This window comes from Belonocnema kinseyi, chromosome 10, assembly GCF_010883055.1.
Source record: "Belonocnema kinseyi isolate 2016_QV_RU_SX_M_011 chromosome 10, B_treatae_v1, whole genome shotgun sequence".
NCBI lineage: Eukaryota > Metazoa > Arthropoda > Insecta > Hymenoptera > Cynipidae > Belonocnema > Belonocnema kinseyi.
Genome location: NC_046666.1, coordinates 74,953,294 through 74,966,032, shown reverse-complemented (window position 1 = coordinate 74,966,032; position 12,739 = coordinate 74,953,294). Strand labels below are relative to the sequence as shown.

Here is a 12,739-nt window from a genome sequence, read left to right as displayed (position 1 = left end):
GGATAGAGAGTCCGTGAATGAAGGGTTTCTGCTGAATATGGTGACAAAAGTGAATAGGCAGTCGCGGACAGTTGTACATTGGTGGTCCCGAAGGAATTAACCGCCAAGCGGTGGTGTCAAAACCGTGCCGAAGGCTGAATGGCATCTGCTGTGTGAGATGTCTAGAACGGTGACTGGGATATCGGGCAACCCCTCAGAGTACACAGCTTTATCCTTGCATGCAAGGCTCGACAAGAATGGACGAACCCCTTTCCCTATCTTCTCGTGGGAATAACAATGGCAACACCAAACATAGTTTTAGTAAGTGCGGTTCAAAAAAACTACCGACAATGGGTTGGCTAACAGTGCTGACCACTCTAGAGCTGGGGAAGCCAATAAAGATGGATTCAAAGCGATGGATCGACGGAATCGTGGGACCTTTAGGTGGACGGAGCATCTAAATCGCGACTTGCTAGAGTGCTACGATGCGAGTGTGGCCCCTAAACGGGGTTACATAACACGACTGCATGCTCTGTGGTGCGACAAACACCCTGAGCTATCGCACTTTTCACATGAACGTCTGCGCAACCATGCCGAAGTACTCTAAAAAAAGGGCTGTGCAAGCGGAACGCCTAATCTACCGCAGCGAGAACAAGCCGGCAACAGAGAAAGAGAGGCGACACTAAGACCAACCACGGGCAGGTATCCAATAGAGGAAGAGCCATGCTTTATAACCCGGAGAAACATCAACACCCAGGTTTCTCTCAAGCCTAAAGCTCTAGCTGAAATGGATCACGAACTTCGTAGACATTTTTCCGAAGAATCCGACCTCTGGGCTGTCAATTATTGCGTGCATAATGCAGCGAGAGCTTTGGCCGATGCGAACCGCAAAACAAAACCAACGGTTGATCATAAGACCAAAAGACGAATGCATCAGCTCACCATAAAGATAGGCTGCGCAAGACAGTACGCGTCAAGCATTCAGTGTGTGATTGACTACATCACTTCTGACAAGAATTTTACCACCAAGGTTCGAAAGTTTGCTTGCGGACTCCGGGCCCGCTATTATAACCTTAACAAGTCAAAGCTGCTGACCATCAGGCAGCATATTGTTGAGAGAACACGCATACCATCTAACGCTAAGAGAAGTCTAGAACGGAGAGAGAGGTGGATCAGAGAAAATCTACAGTTTCTCTCTGACCCATCTCTCGTATAGAGAGATTGATACCGCTTTGGAAAACCAGATTTACTATCTAATCTGGAAAAAATTGTGTGACAACTAACAAGGTCACCCTTCAGAGAGGTGTCTTTCAGGGCGACACCATGAGCCCACTTCTCTTTTGCCTCAGATTATTGCCACTATCTCTAGCACTTCGCTATTCCGACGGGTACTTTTGCGGTAAACCTACGAATTTAAAGTACAAGGTCACTCATGTGTTTTACATGGACGATCTTAAGATCTATGCTAAAAACAAAGAGCAACTACATCTAGCTCTAGGGATTGGCGAACGATATACTAAGGAAATAGGAATGGAATTTGGGTTAGACAAATGCGCCAAGGTTTATTTAAAGTGACGAAAACTTAATGGCATTCTTTAAGACCCTGAGCTCGTCGATAGAAGCGTTATACGACACCTTTGCGCAGGAGGCTCTTATACATACATGGGCGTGCCACAGAGCCGCATCCAGGATGTAGCATCTATAAAGGATACTCTCCGAAGCAGATACAAACGTCTCATCTGACGAGGAACAAAGTATCTGCAACGAACATGATTGCCGTCCCGTTAGTACTCTATGCACATGAACAAAAGCATGCATCTAAAGTCTTCTATTCCGCGACTCTGCATCTCACGCCGTCAAGGTGGTCGCGGAATATTAAATCTTGAATATCTTCACAACAGGATTATTCTGGGTACAGCACTTAGAGTCGCAAATAGAAGAGACCCTCTTCTTAAAATGGTCAGGAAGCACGATGAAATGAGCAAAGGAGCATTTCTGTACAAAGCAGCGGAGGAGGCTTCTGAAACACTGGAACTTAACTTCAGTATTAGGGGTGAGCAAAATGCATCAAATCTTATCTATCTAGAGTAGTTACTCCTAAAAGCCCGGATTAAGAAAGCAATGGAGAAAAAGTTCAGTCAACAGCTCCTCGATAAGAGGATGCACGGCATCGTCCACAGAAATGTGGAGAATCAGTCAGTGTCGTGGGAGCTAACTTTTTCTTTCCTTAAATTACCGGGATTGAAGTCTGGCACGGAGGGTTTCATTTTGGCATCTTAAGACAGTGTCATTTCCACCTTAACATACCGTCGCCACATTTTGAGCCTAGACATTCCCGAGGATAGCTGCAGGGCATGCCATGCACACCCCGAGCACATACACATACTATCTAGTTGTCCATCTCGTGCGGGAATGACCTACATCCAGAAGCACAATGCGGCACTAAGAGTGCTTCATTACCATCTTTGTCACTCTTACGGCATTGACCTTAATATCGCTCCTCTAAATACTCCTAGAGAATCGAGTCAATTGTCGAGAATGAAAAGTGCCGCATATACTGGAACTTTATTTTCTCGACAATTGTTTCTGTTGCACACTCAAGGCCGGACATGGTTTTTCTTGATTTCGAGAGGCGAACCATGTTCGTTATTGAATTTTCACCACCAGCTGACAAAAACATCATAGGCAAGGAGAATGAAAAGAAAGCGAGGTAAAAGGACGTTATAAGAGAGTTTCGACGATTGTACCCGGAATATTCTGTTAAACTAATCGTGCTTATCATCGCCGCTCTTGGAGGTGCCAATCTTTTGCTGGTTAGTAGCCTGAAAAGCTGAAAAGCCTGAAAAATGCTGAAGGCGGTCGTCCTTGGTTCTCTCCGTGTCCTCCAGGTGCATACGACTTTCGCCGGATCGTCGTATTGATTCCGTTACAGACTGTTACCAACTACCTCACGGTAGTGAGACGTGGTTGTGGCTGAAATTTTAACGCGATTACGCTAGGATCGGCAGCAGTTTTTCAGATTAGCACCCGCTCCCGGCGAAATCCTGCGGTTGTCCTTATGACATACTTGGAATTATATATTTATATATAAATATATATCCTTAAAAATAGGCAGCAGGAATATGTCCCTGGCAATCCTTCGAAGAGTAAGCATCGTAAGGCGGATATTCTAGAGCGCAGGCTCCAAAGAACTCCTACGCAACCGCGAGTTGCGTAACCCAAAGAGGGAGAGTCGGAGCCAGGATACTCGTATATAAAGCGCTGCAGGACTGAAAAACATTCTTCTTGACCTTGCAGCTGAAAAGCGAAGATCGGAAGGGTTGAACCTGAAGGGAGATCTGTAGGACTGCTCTCTTTCTTATTCTGCCTTCCAACTATCCCCTTTTTGAAAAAAGAAGTTAAGAAGTTAAAGAAGCTAAGGAAGTCTCTGCCTTATTCCTGTCCAAAAGAGTATTAGTAGATTTTCACGATCCTTCGAAGTTCAATGCAAATTGGGAAACTTTTTTTACGAGAATTATCGCAGCAAATATTTGAGTCTTTTCGTGGCAAATAGCCTCATAAATTAAATCATAAATTTGTCGGCTTGAAGCCTGACCATTTCTGAAAGCTAGTTTAAAGGTAGCACTTGTTCGTTCCCTCTCGAATCTCTGAGCAACGTCAAGAACTCTTAGGCTCATGGTCTACGGTATTCGAGGGAAAACGCTCTCACCATCTCGCAATCACCCTTAATATTCAGGAGCAACAGGGAGACTGCTTTCTCTCTGCCTGGTCGGTGGGTATCAAGCTGTGATGTAAGAGAAGCTTAGAACTAGTCTTAAAACTTAAAAGGGACTCGAGTTCCAAAAATTCTAAAATCATTTATAGCCTGGAAGATAATCCTTCCGTTTCTCTTTCTCTCTTTTACGCACAGAGTACCAACAGAGCAAATAACCGAAGACAAGATTTAAGGCGCATGCTAGGCTCGCACCCCCTGCGTTAGGGATCCTTTTATATTACCTGCATAACAGGTCATTAGCCTAATACGGCCACTGTTTAAAAGACTGAATAATAAAAAGATTATTGAACATTATTACCTCTAATGAGAAGAAGCCACAAGAGGTTAATTACCATAGACTTTGTCAGGTTTAAATCTAAGGATAAATATTGCCTTTTTCTAGATTGTTACCTACGAGTATTCTCTATATTTCGTGCTTATTGAATATTGTATACTTAAGTTAAACGAATTGAGTTTAAATAAGAGTAGATATTTTTCACTTTGTCTTGCGACGTGTATCATTTACTAAACAGTGTATAATTCGTATAATCAATTAGATAAATATTTAGAGCAGAGTCTTCTATTACATCTTGAAGGAATTATTTTCTTCGTGTTTCCTTAGAAATCATCCTTAGACTAGGGTTTCGCATTACGAAATGTATGGATAGTTTAGCAGAGGGCTCATTAAATAAAAAAAATAATTATGCATGTCAGAAAAACCTTAGTGTTTCTCCATGCGAATTACCCTTCCTCTTAATTTCTAATTTAAACAAATTAAAAGTCCTTGCGTTGAAGATAGAGGGTCCCAGTATCAAGGGTTTCCGCTGAATATGGTTACAAAAAATGTATGAACAACGAAGCTCAAACAAAGGCGTAGCGGGATGTCGGGAGAATCTGCTCATCGATAGATATGTTTGCAAAGATGCAGCATTCTACCAGGGTGACCTATCGATGGCCTGGATTGATTATCGGAAAGCTTTCGATTCGACCCCCCATAGACTTATCATCTGTCTTTTGGAAAACTTGAAGGTTCATCCGCAAATCGTTAGGTGCATAGAGAGATTGATGCCGCTTTGAAAATCCAGATTTACTATCTTATCTGGAAAAAATCGTGTGACAACTAACAAGTTCACCTTTTAGAGAGGTGTCTTTCAGGGCGACACAATGAGCCCACTCCTCTTTTGCCTTACATAATTGCCACTATCTCTAGCATTTCGCCATGCCGACGGGTCCTTGTGCGCAAACCTGCAGATCGAAAGTACAAGGTCACTCATGTATTTTACGTGGACGATTTTAAGATGTATGCTAAAAACAAAGAACAACTACATCTAGCTCTTGGGATTGTCGAACGATATACTAAGGAAATTGGAATGGAATTTGGATTTGACAAAAGCGCCAATGTTTATTTGAAGAGAGGAACACTTAATGGCATCCCTGAAGATCGTGAGCTCTTTGATAGATGCACTATACGACTCCTTTGCGCTGGAGAGACTTATACATACCTGGGCGTGCCGCAGAGCCGCATTCAGGATGTGACATCTATAAAAGATACTTTCCGAAGCAGATACAAACGTCACATCCGGCAAGTTTGGTCTTCCGAACTTTCGGCGAGGAACAAAGTGTCTGCAACGAACATGCTTGCTGTCCCGGTAGTACTCTATTCATTTGGAGTAGTTCCATGGACGAAGAACGAGCTCAGATCCCTTGATATCGGGACAAGAAAGGTTATGCACGCCGTCAAGGTGGTCGCGGAATATTGAGTCTTGAATGTCTTCACAACAGGATTATTCGGGGTACAGCACATAGAGTCGCAAATGAAAGAGACCCTCTTCTTAAAATGGTCAGGAGTCACGAAGAACTGGGCAAAGGAGCGTTTCTGTACAAAGCAGCGGAGGAGGCTGCTGAAACACTCTGACTTAACTTCAGTATTAGGGGTGAGCAAAATGCATAAAATCTTATCTATCACGAGTGCTCACTCCTGAATGACCAGATCAAGAAAGCATAAGAGAAAAAGTTCAGTCAACAGCTGCTCGATAAGAGGATGCACGCCAGGCATGGTTCTTTTTGACTTCGAGAAGCGAACCATGTTCGTTATCGAATTTTCGGCACCAGCTGACAAAAACATCATAGCCAAGGAGAATGAAAAGAAAGAGAGGTATAGAGACCTTTTAAGGGAATTTCAACGATTGTATCCGGAATATTCTGTTAAACTAATCGTTCTTATCATCGATGCTCTTGGAGGTGTCAAGCTTTCACTCGTTCATAGCCTGAAAAGCATCCCTGCATGTCAACAATATGCTAAAATACTTGCGAGAAAAATGCAGAAGGCGGTAGTCCTTGGATCACTCCGTGTTCTCAGGGTGCACGAAACTTTCGCCGGATCGTCGTATTGATTCCGTTGCAGACTGTAACCACCTATCTTACGGTCGTGGGACGTGTTTGTGGCTGAAATTTTACCGCAATTTCGCTGGGAGCGGGTGTATTTTTTCAGATTAGCACCCGCTCCCGGTGAAATCCTCCAGTTGTCCTTATGACAAATTTTTAATACATATATATATATATATATACATCGGTAATTCCATGTCAATCGGGTCACCTAAATATCTCGTAAACGGGTATTTTTATTTTCACCCAATTTGGCACAGATTATCTTTAACATGTACACTCTCACCTCCAATTTTTTCAGGATTACTTTTTTTCAAAAATGGCGGACCAAAATATCTCAAAAAACGAGGTTTTTCACAGACTGGTGAGATTAGAATGTTATAAGTTAATTTAAATAATTCAATACGATGCTTGAAACCTCCTGCGATGATGTAGGTACACAATTACAAGTGGCCCATTTTTGGCCCATGTTGTATAATAACAAGGACAACGCCCACTCATTCTTTTAAACTCTTCTGTGACCATAAGAATTTTCAGCCACGAACTATATAAACCAGATATAGTTTTAAGGATTTGAGGCATCGCTGATTTCAAATTAGCCATTACTTTTGCAAAATTAATTTGTTTAAACAATTTGTTTAAACAAATTTTGGCGTTATTAACAAACTTTGTGGTTACTTCAGGGGTTTTTGAGTGAGCTTAATCCAAAACGCGATTAGTTTTGCAAAATTATTTGGTTTAAACAATTTATTTAAACAAATTATTGTATAAAAAACATTCATGGCATAAACAATGTCAGAATTAGATTCTATGTCAAAAATTACGTACGATATAGTATTGAAACTAATGGAACATTTAAAAGCATCGAAGCAATTTGAAGCACTTACATTCTCAACTGCAGAAGTGTAAAGAACGTATGAAAAAATAATAAATTACCGAAAATTAAAAAATCGCAAAAAAATACGAAAAATAAAATAAATAAATAACAAAAAATGTAAAAAACAAAACAAAAGCCCAGGCATGAATGATATTCATGACAGTCTAAACACGATGGAATGCGGAGAGTTGTTGTGATCTCTCTTATAAATAATTGAATATATTATACAAAACGTTATTTGATGCGTTTAAATGTGCCATATGTTACAATACTATGTCGTACGTCATTTTTGACATAGAATCTTATGCTGACAACTGATGTCGTATTTGTATTTTCTTTGCCTTCCTTATGAACATAAACAGTTTTATTAAATTTACAAAGTTAATTATTTATAAATTTGTTAATTAAAAAGCGTGATTGAAGACATAAAAGAACTATTCCGGATTTAACTTTTGCTATTCAATCTGATTCTGCTATTTAATTTGCAAAATTAGTTAATAACGCAATAATTTTCTTAAACAAATTAATTTTGCAAAAGTAATGGCAAAGGGGGCGGGTCGGTAAGGCCGGTTTTTGACCTAATTTATTTTTGGACCAAAAAATCTGAAAAAATCATGGTAGTATCTTATAAGTATCCCGAGTCGATTGCACGCTAAACGGACTACCCTCCACCTCCCAGCCACCCCTACAAATATAGGAAACACCACTACCCACCAACTGTATTTTCGAGAGATTTGACACTCTTAAGCATGTATTCTGAGGTTAGCTCGGATTTACTATGGTTTTCGGAGTCGCCGAATACAAATCTGGCGTCCTTTGACTTTTATCGCGTCAGGTTCAAGGTCATTGGAAGGTCAAATCGAGAGAAAACGGTAAAAAAATCAAAAAAAATACGTTACAGGTTTTTGGAGTCGCTAATTACGAATCTGGCATCCGTTGAACTCTATCGCTTTAGGTTCAAGGTCATTTGAAGGTCATTTGAAGGTCATTTGAAGGTCAAATCGAGAAAAAACGGTAAAAAAATTCAACGGATGCCAGATTCGTAATGAGCGACTCCAAAAACCTATAACGTATAACGTATTTTTTTGGAGTCCAACGATTTTCTAACTTTTTGATACCATCCGAAAAGTACTCGATCGGAAGGTCTCCAAAATACGCCTCAGTTTCAGCTGTGAGCTCCTCATTTGAGTAAAAACGCTTACCGGTGAGCCATCTCTTCAGGTTAGGGAACAAGTAATAGTCGCTGGGGGCCAGGTCTGGTGAATACGGTGGCTGAGGAACCAATTCGAAGCCGATTTCATGTAATTTTGCTTGTGCGACTAAGCATGAATGAACAGGCGCATTATCGTGATGATAAAGCGGTTTTTTCTTCTTCAAATGCGGTCGTTTTTCGGCGATTTCGATTTTCAATCGATCCAGTAATGATGAATAGAATGCTCCGGTTATGGTTTTACCTTTTTCAAGATAGTCCACGAATATTATGCCATGTGCATCCCAAAATACGGAGGCCATAACCTTTCCGACCCATTGTTGCGTTTTTGGACGCTTCGGAGCACTTTGCCCCAGTGAAACCCACTGTTTTGCCTGTTGCGTTGACTCAGGAGTGTAGTAGTGGATCCAGGTTTCATCCATGGTTATGAATCGGCACAAAAACTCGGTCGACTTACGCGAAAATAATGCCAAATTCTGCTGGGAAGTTGTCATACGACTTCGTTTTTGGCCCACTGTGAGCAAACGCGGCACCCATCGCGCGCAGAGCTTCTACATGCCCAAAACTGAATGGATTTTTTCGACATTTTCTGGTGTAGTGACCTCTTTTGGGCGCCCAGATCGTTCAGCATCAACTGTGCTCGTATGGCCACAACGAAACTCGGTAAACCACTTATGAATCGTTCCAATCGACGGTGCAGAGTCCGGGTAATACTTATCCAGCTTGGCCTTGGTCTCGGATATCGTTTTCTTGCGAATATAGTAGTGTTTGATCAAAACTCGAAACTCAGATTTTTCCATATTAAAAAAACTCGGAGGTTAGTCGCTTCTCAGTGCTGTATCTTGTAAATGCGTAAACATAAATGGCTGCAGTTTTGACAAGCGTCATTTGAAGGATCAAGCTCGACGAAAATGGTCCACATTAGTGAATACTAATGCCATCTCTTAGAATTTTCAGGTACTTATCAGACTGCCTAGTACCGCCTAAATTTGACGTGACAAAATATTATGCCTAAGGGCTCATTTTAAAGCTTGGACACAAAACTAAAAAAATCCGTATGCGGCTTCACAAAAAACTCAAGATGGCGTCATCAATATGGCGGCTATAAACTCAGAAATTTCAGGAAATGAAACAAATTAGTGCTGCAACCAAACTTTGAAGCTGTGAAAAAATATATATGGGGGATCATTTCTAGGCTGAGTCTCTTTCCTACAGAATAGCGTATGCGCCTTCAGAAAAATCAAGATAGCAGCATCAATATGGCAGCCAAAAGCTCAGAAATTTCAGGAAATGAACAAAATTAGTGCAATCACCAAACTTTGAAACGATAGGAAAGTATGTTTGAGGGCTCATTTCTAGACTGGGTGTCTTTCCTACAAAATTACGTATGCGCCTTCACAAAAATCAAGATGGGGACTTCAATATGGCGGCCATAAACTAAGAAATTTCAGGAAATGAACGAAATAAGTGGTGCCACCAAACTTTGAAGCTGTGAAAAAATATGTATGAGGGCTCATTTTGAGTCTGGGTCTCTTTCTTACAAAAGAATGTATGCACCTTTACCAAATTCAAGATGGCGGCATCAATATGGCAGCCAAAAGCTCAGAAATTTCTGGAAATGAACCAAATTAGTGCACTCACCAAACTTTGAAGCGATGGAAAAGTATGTATGAGGGCTCATTTTGAGACTGGGTCTCTTTCTAGTTTGAAGAATCTAGGTTTTCCCTCTGCTAGCCCTCGACAGGTTATTGTCGTGTACTAATTGACTTAAATTATTTATATGCTCACTTTTTAGCACTATTTCTTTTAATTAAACTAGACAAAAATCTTTATTCATAAAGATATATTTAAAAAATAATTTCTATCCAATAATTATTTTCTCGAAGGGACCTTGTAAAGGCCTCGACTGGTAAAACGAGTAATACAGCTGTGAGTGCAAAAAAGTACATTAATGTTCTTATGCTTAATTAAACTTAAATTTAAAAAGGAAAAAAAAATTTTAATTACCGAGATGCATACTTTTAAAAGTGACATTTTTTATGAAAAAATATAAAACATTTGGTGTCTTAAAAATTTGAAAAAAATTTTTCTTTAAGATCGATTTAATATGAAATCATTTAAGTACGTTTAAAAATCATAATTAAAAAATCGAGCTTCAAAAACCTTTTTTCCTAATTTCTAAAGTATCGGATTAATAAACTGCGTTTGTCTTTAGTTGTTAGTAATAAGTATTTCTAGGCGAATTTAACAATTACTTTAGTTTTAGAATAACGTGCGGAGTATAGTAAAGAAGAATTAAATGTCAATAAAAATACGAGAAAACGAAGGAAAGTTTGTCAGAGGCTTCAGAAAGATGTAAAATTTCTAGATTTAACTTTCGCAAAGGAAATATATTTTACATTTGGATTCATATTTTTCTTCTTTGAATCAAAATTTTCTGCTGATGGATTATGGCAATGTGCTAGTTAAACTTTTTTATTTTTGCAACCATAGCATCACACTTCAGAATTTAAAGCATGATCGATTTTTTAATAATTTAAAAATATTTTATTTCAATCAGCATTAATTCGGAAGTATTTTTTTCTCAGTCTGTGAGGGACTATCTAGATTCTATAAAGATCCTTTTAATAGGTCCTCGTTGGGTTGCCTATTGATGACCTCGCTAGCTGAGCGTTGTGTTTCCGCTTACGCCCTCGATATATTGCCACTTTAGGTCCTCGATAGAAAATAGGAAATCTAGACAGGACCTCTTAAGAACTAACTTATAATTTCTACTCGGGTGGTCCAAACTCTCAATATATTTCTTTATATCATTATATCTGGTTTAATTGGACGCCGTGTTCTGGGCAATCAAATTTATTAAACGAAGTATCTATTTATGCGGACAGACGGTAAAAGTTGTATCCACCACACTTCACTATGTAAGTCCTTTCTAGCACCCCTAATAATTTTTCAAGATTGTGTATGGCCTCCTTTAGAAATATTCCCAGCCTTTAATTAGATTAAAAATTTATAATTTTACACCACTTTTATTTGAATTTAAATTGCCCAAATCGTTAAGATTAAAGACATAAATTATTCTCTACATGTATGCATCCATATCCACACATATGATTTTTTTAAACTCAGTGCTTCAAACTTTAAATTCAACTTTTTAATCACGATTTTATTGATTTATTTCAGAAACTCTTAGAAAGTATCCACCAATAACGGTACTAATGAGGAACTCAACAGAAAAATACACATTTTCTGGTACTACTGTGACAGTTCCAAAAGACCAGAGAATTTGGATACCCATCTACGCTATTCAACGTCATCCAAACAATTATCCAGATCCAGATACATTTGATCCAGATTTAATGATGAGGCAGCGCAAAGAATACATCCAATGCATCACTTATCTTTTGGAAGTGGTCCCAGAAATTGCATTGGTAATTATTTTGTTAAAACATTTCTTTGTCAGAACAGAAATTGTGTAGGGATAAGGCGACTTTATCTCCCAGAAGTCCTCTTCTTGAAATGTGAAGAATATATGAGACATGTCACATCTCCTCGTCTTTACCTGAGAAAGAATTAAAACTCTTGTCTAGGGAAAAGGAAAGAAGTCAAAGGAGTGGGTAGATTGAAGAAGGTGGTATCTGAAAAGTACAAGAGAAAAGGTAGTATGTGATTGGTGCAGGGGAAAAGGAGGTATTTGAGCGGTGGAAGGTGAATAGTGGCAACTTGCTTCCTGAAACAGAGCTAACAACATATTTTTATAATATAGAGATTATAAAAAACAAGTATTTTTATTTCAGGAGAAAGATTTGCAGTCTCTCAAACAAAAATACTGAACTTTTTGTATTCCATATTCATATATGGATTATGAACATAGGGCATAGCAGTTTTCTCACAGACGTCAACTTTATAATCCTTCAATATTTTGATAAGACCAATTCTCGTTTGAGGGACTGCAAATCTTTCTCCTGAAATAAAAATAACTGTTTTGGTAATAATTGGTTAAAGAAGGAATGATCCTTCTTCAACCTATGGACGGGATATATCTGAAATTCTCAAAAGTGCCTTAAATTATTTTCGTGAAATGTGAACTAAAAACACTTATTACTGAACTTTCAGTACTCAAGAATAAAGTGTAATTCTATATCCAGCGGGACAATTGGCAAATTATTTCGTGATGGGTTTTATTTGTTGCGAAGTAATCGATTATAACCATATTTAAGTTACTTGATAAAAGACGTATTATTATGATTCGAATTTAAAATCAGCATTTCCCATCCACAATCAAAGTTAGTATTTACCATTAATAACCCAATATTACATTGTGCAAATAATTAGGAAGGCATTTCAAACGATTTCTAAAGCATTTCTTCATTAGCAACATACAGTATCAAAAGTATTAATTTTTTAAACTAGATTTTAAGATTTATTGCGTGAACTGTGACATTTTAAAATAAAAAAGCTTTTAAAAATTTGTAAGTTTTCCTACTTTTATGCTTTGCTTCAATTTATACCTGCTGAGGATACAATTTTCGTT

At 38.8% G+C, this 12,739-nt stretch overlaps 1 long non-coding RNA gene across 2 annotated transcripts in view; it reads left to right on the top strand.

Moving 5' to 3' along the window:
• LOC117181406 overlaps window positions 1–12,132 on the top strand; it is a 16,879-nt gene extending 4,747 nt beyond the window's left edge. For both annotated transcript variants that reach the window (XR_004468117.1, XR_004468116.1), the window contains exon 5: window positions 11,389–12,132. This is a non-coding gene — a long non-coding RNA (uncharacterized LOC117181406). The remainder of the gene's footprint in view (window positions 1–11,388) is intronic.
• Window positions 12,133–12,739: the final 607 nt, after the last annotated feature.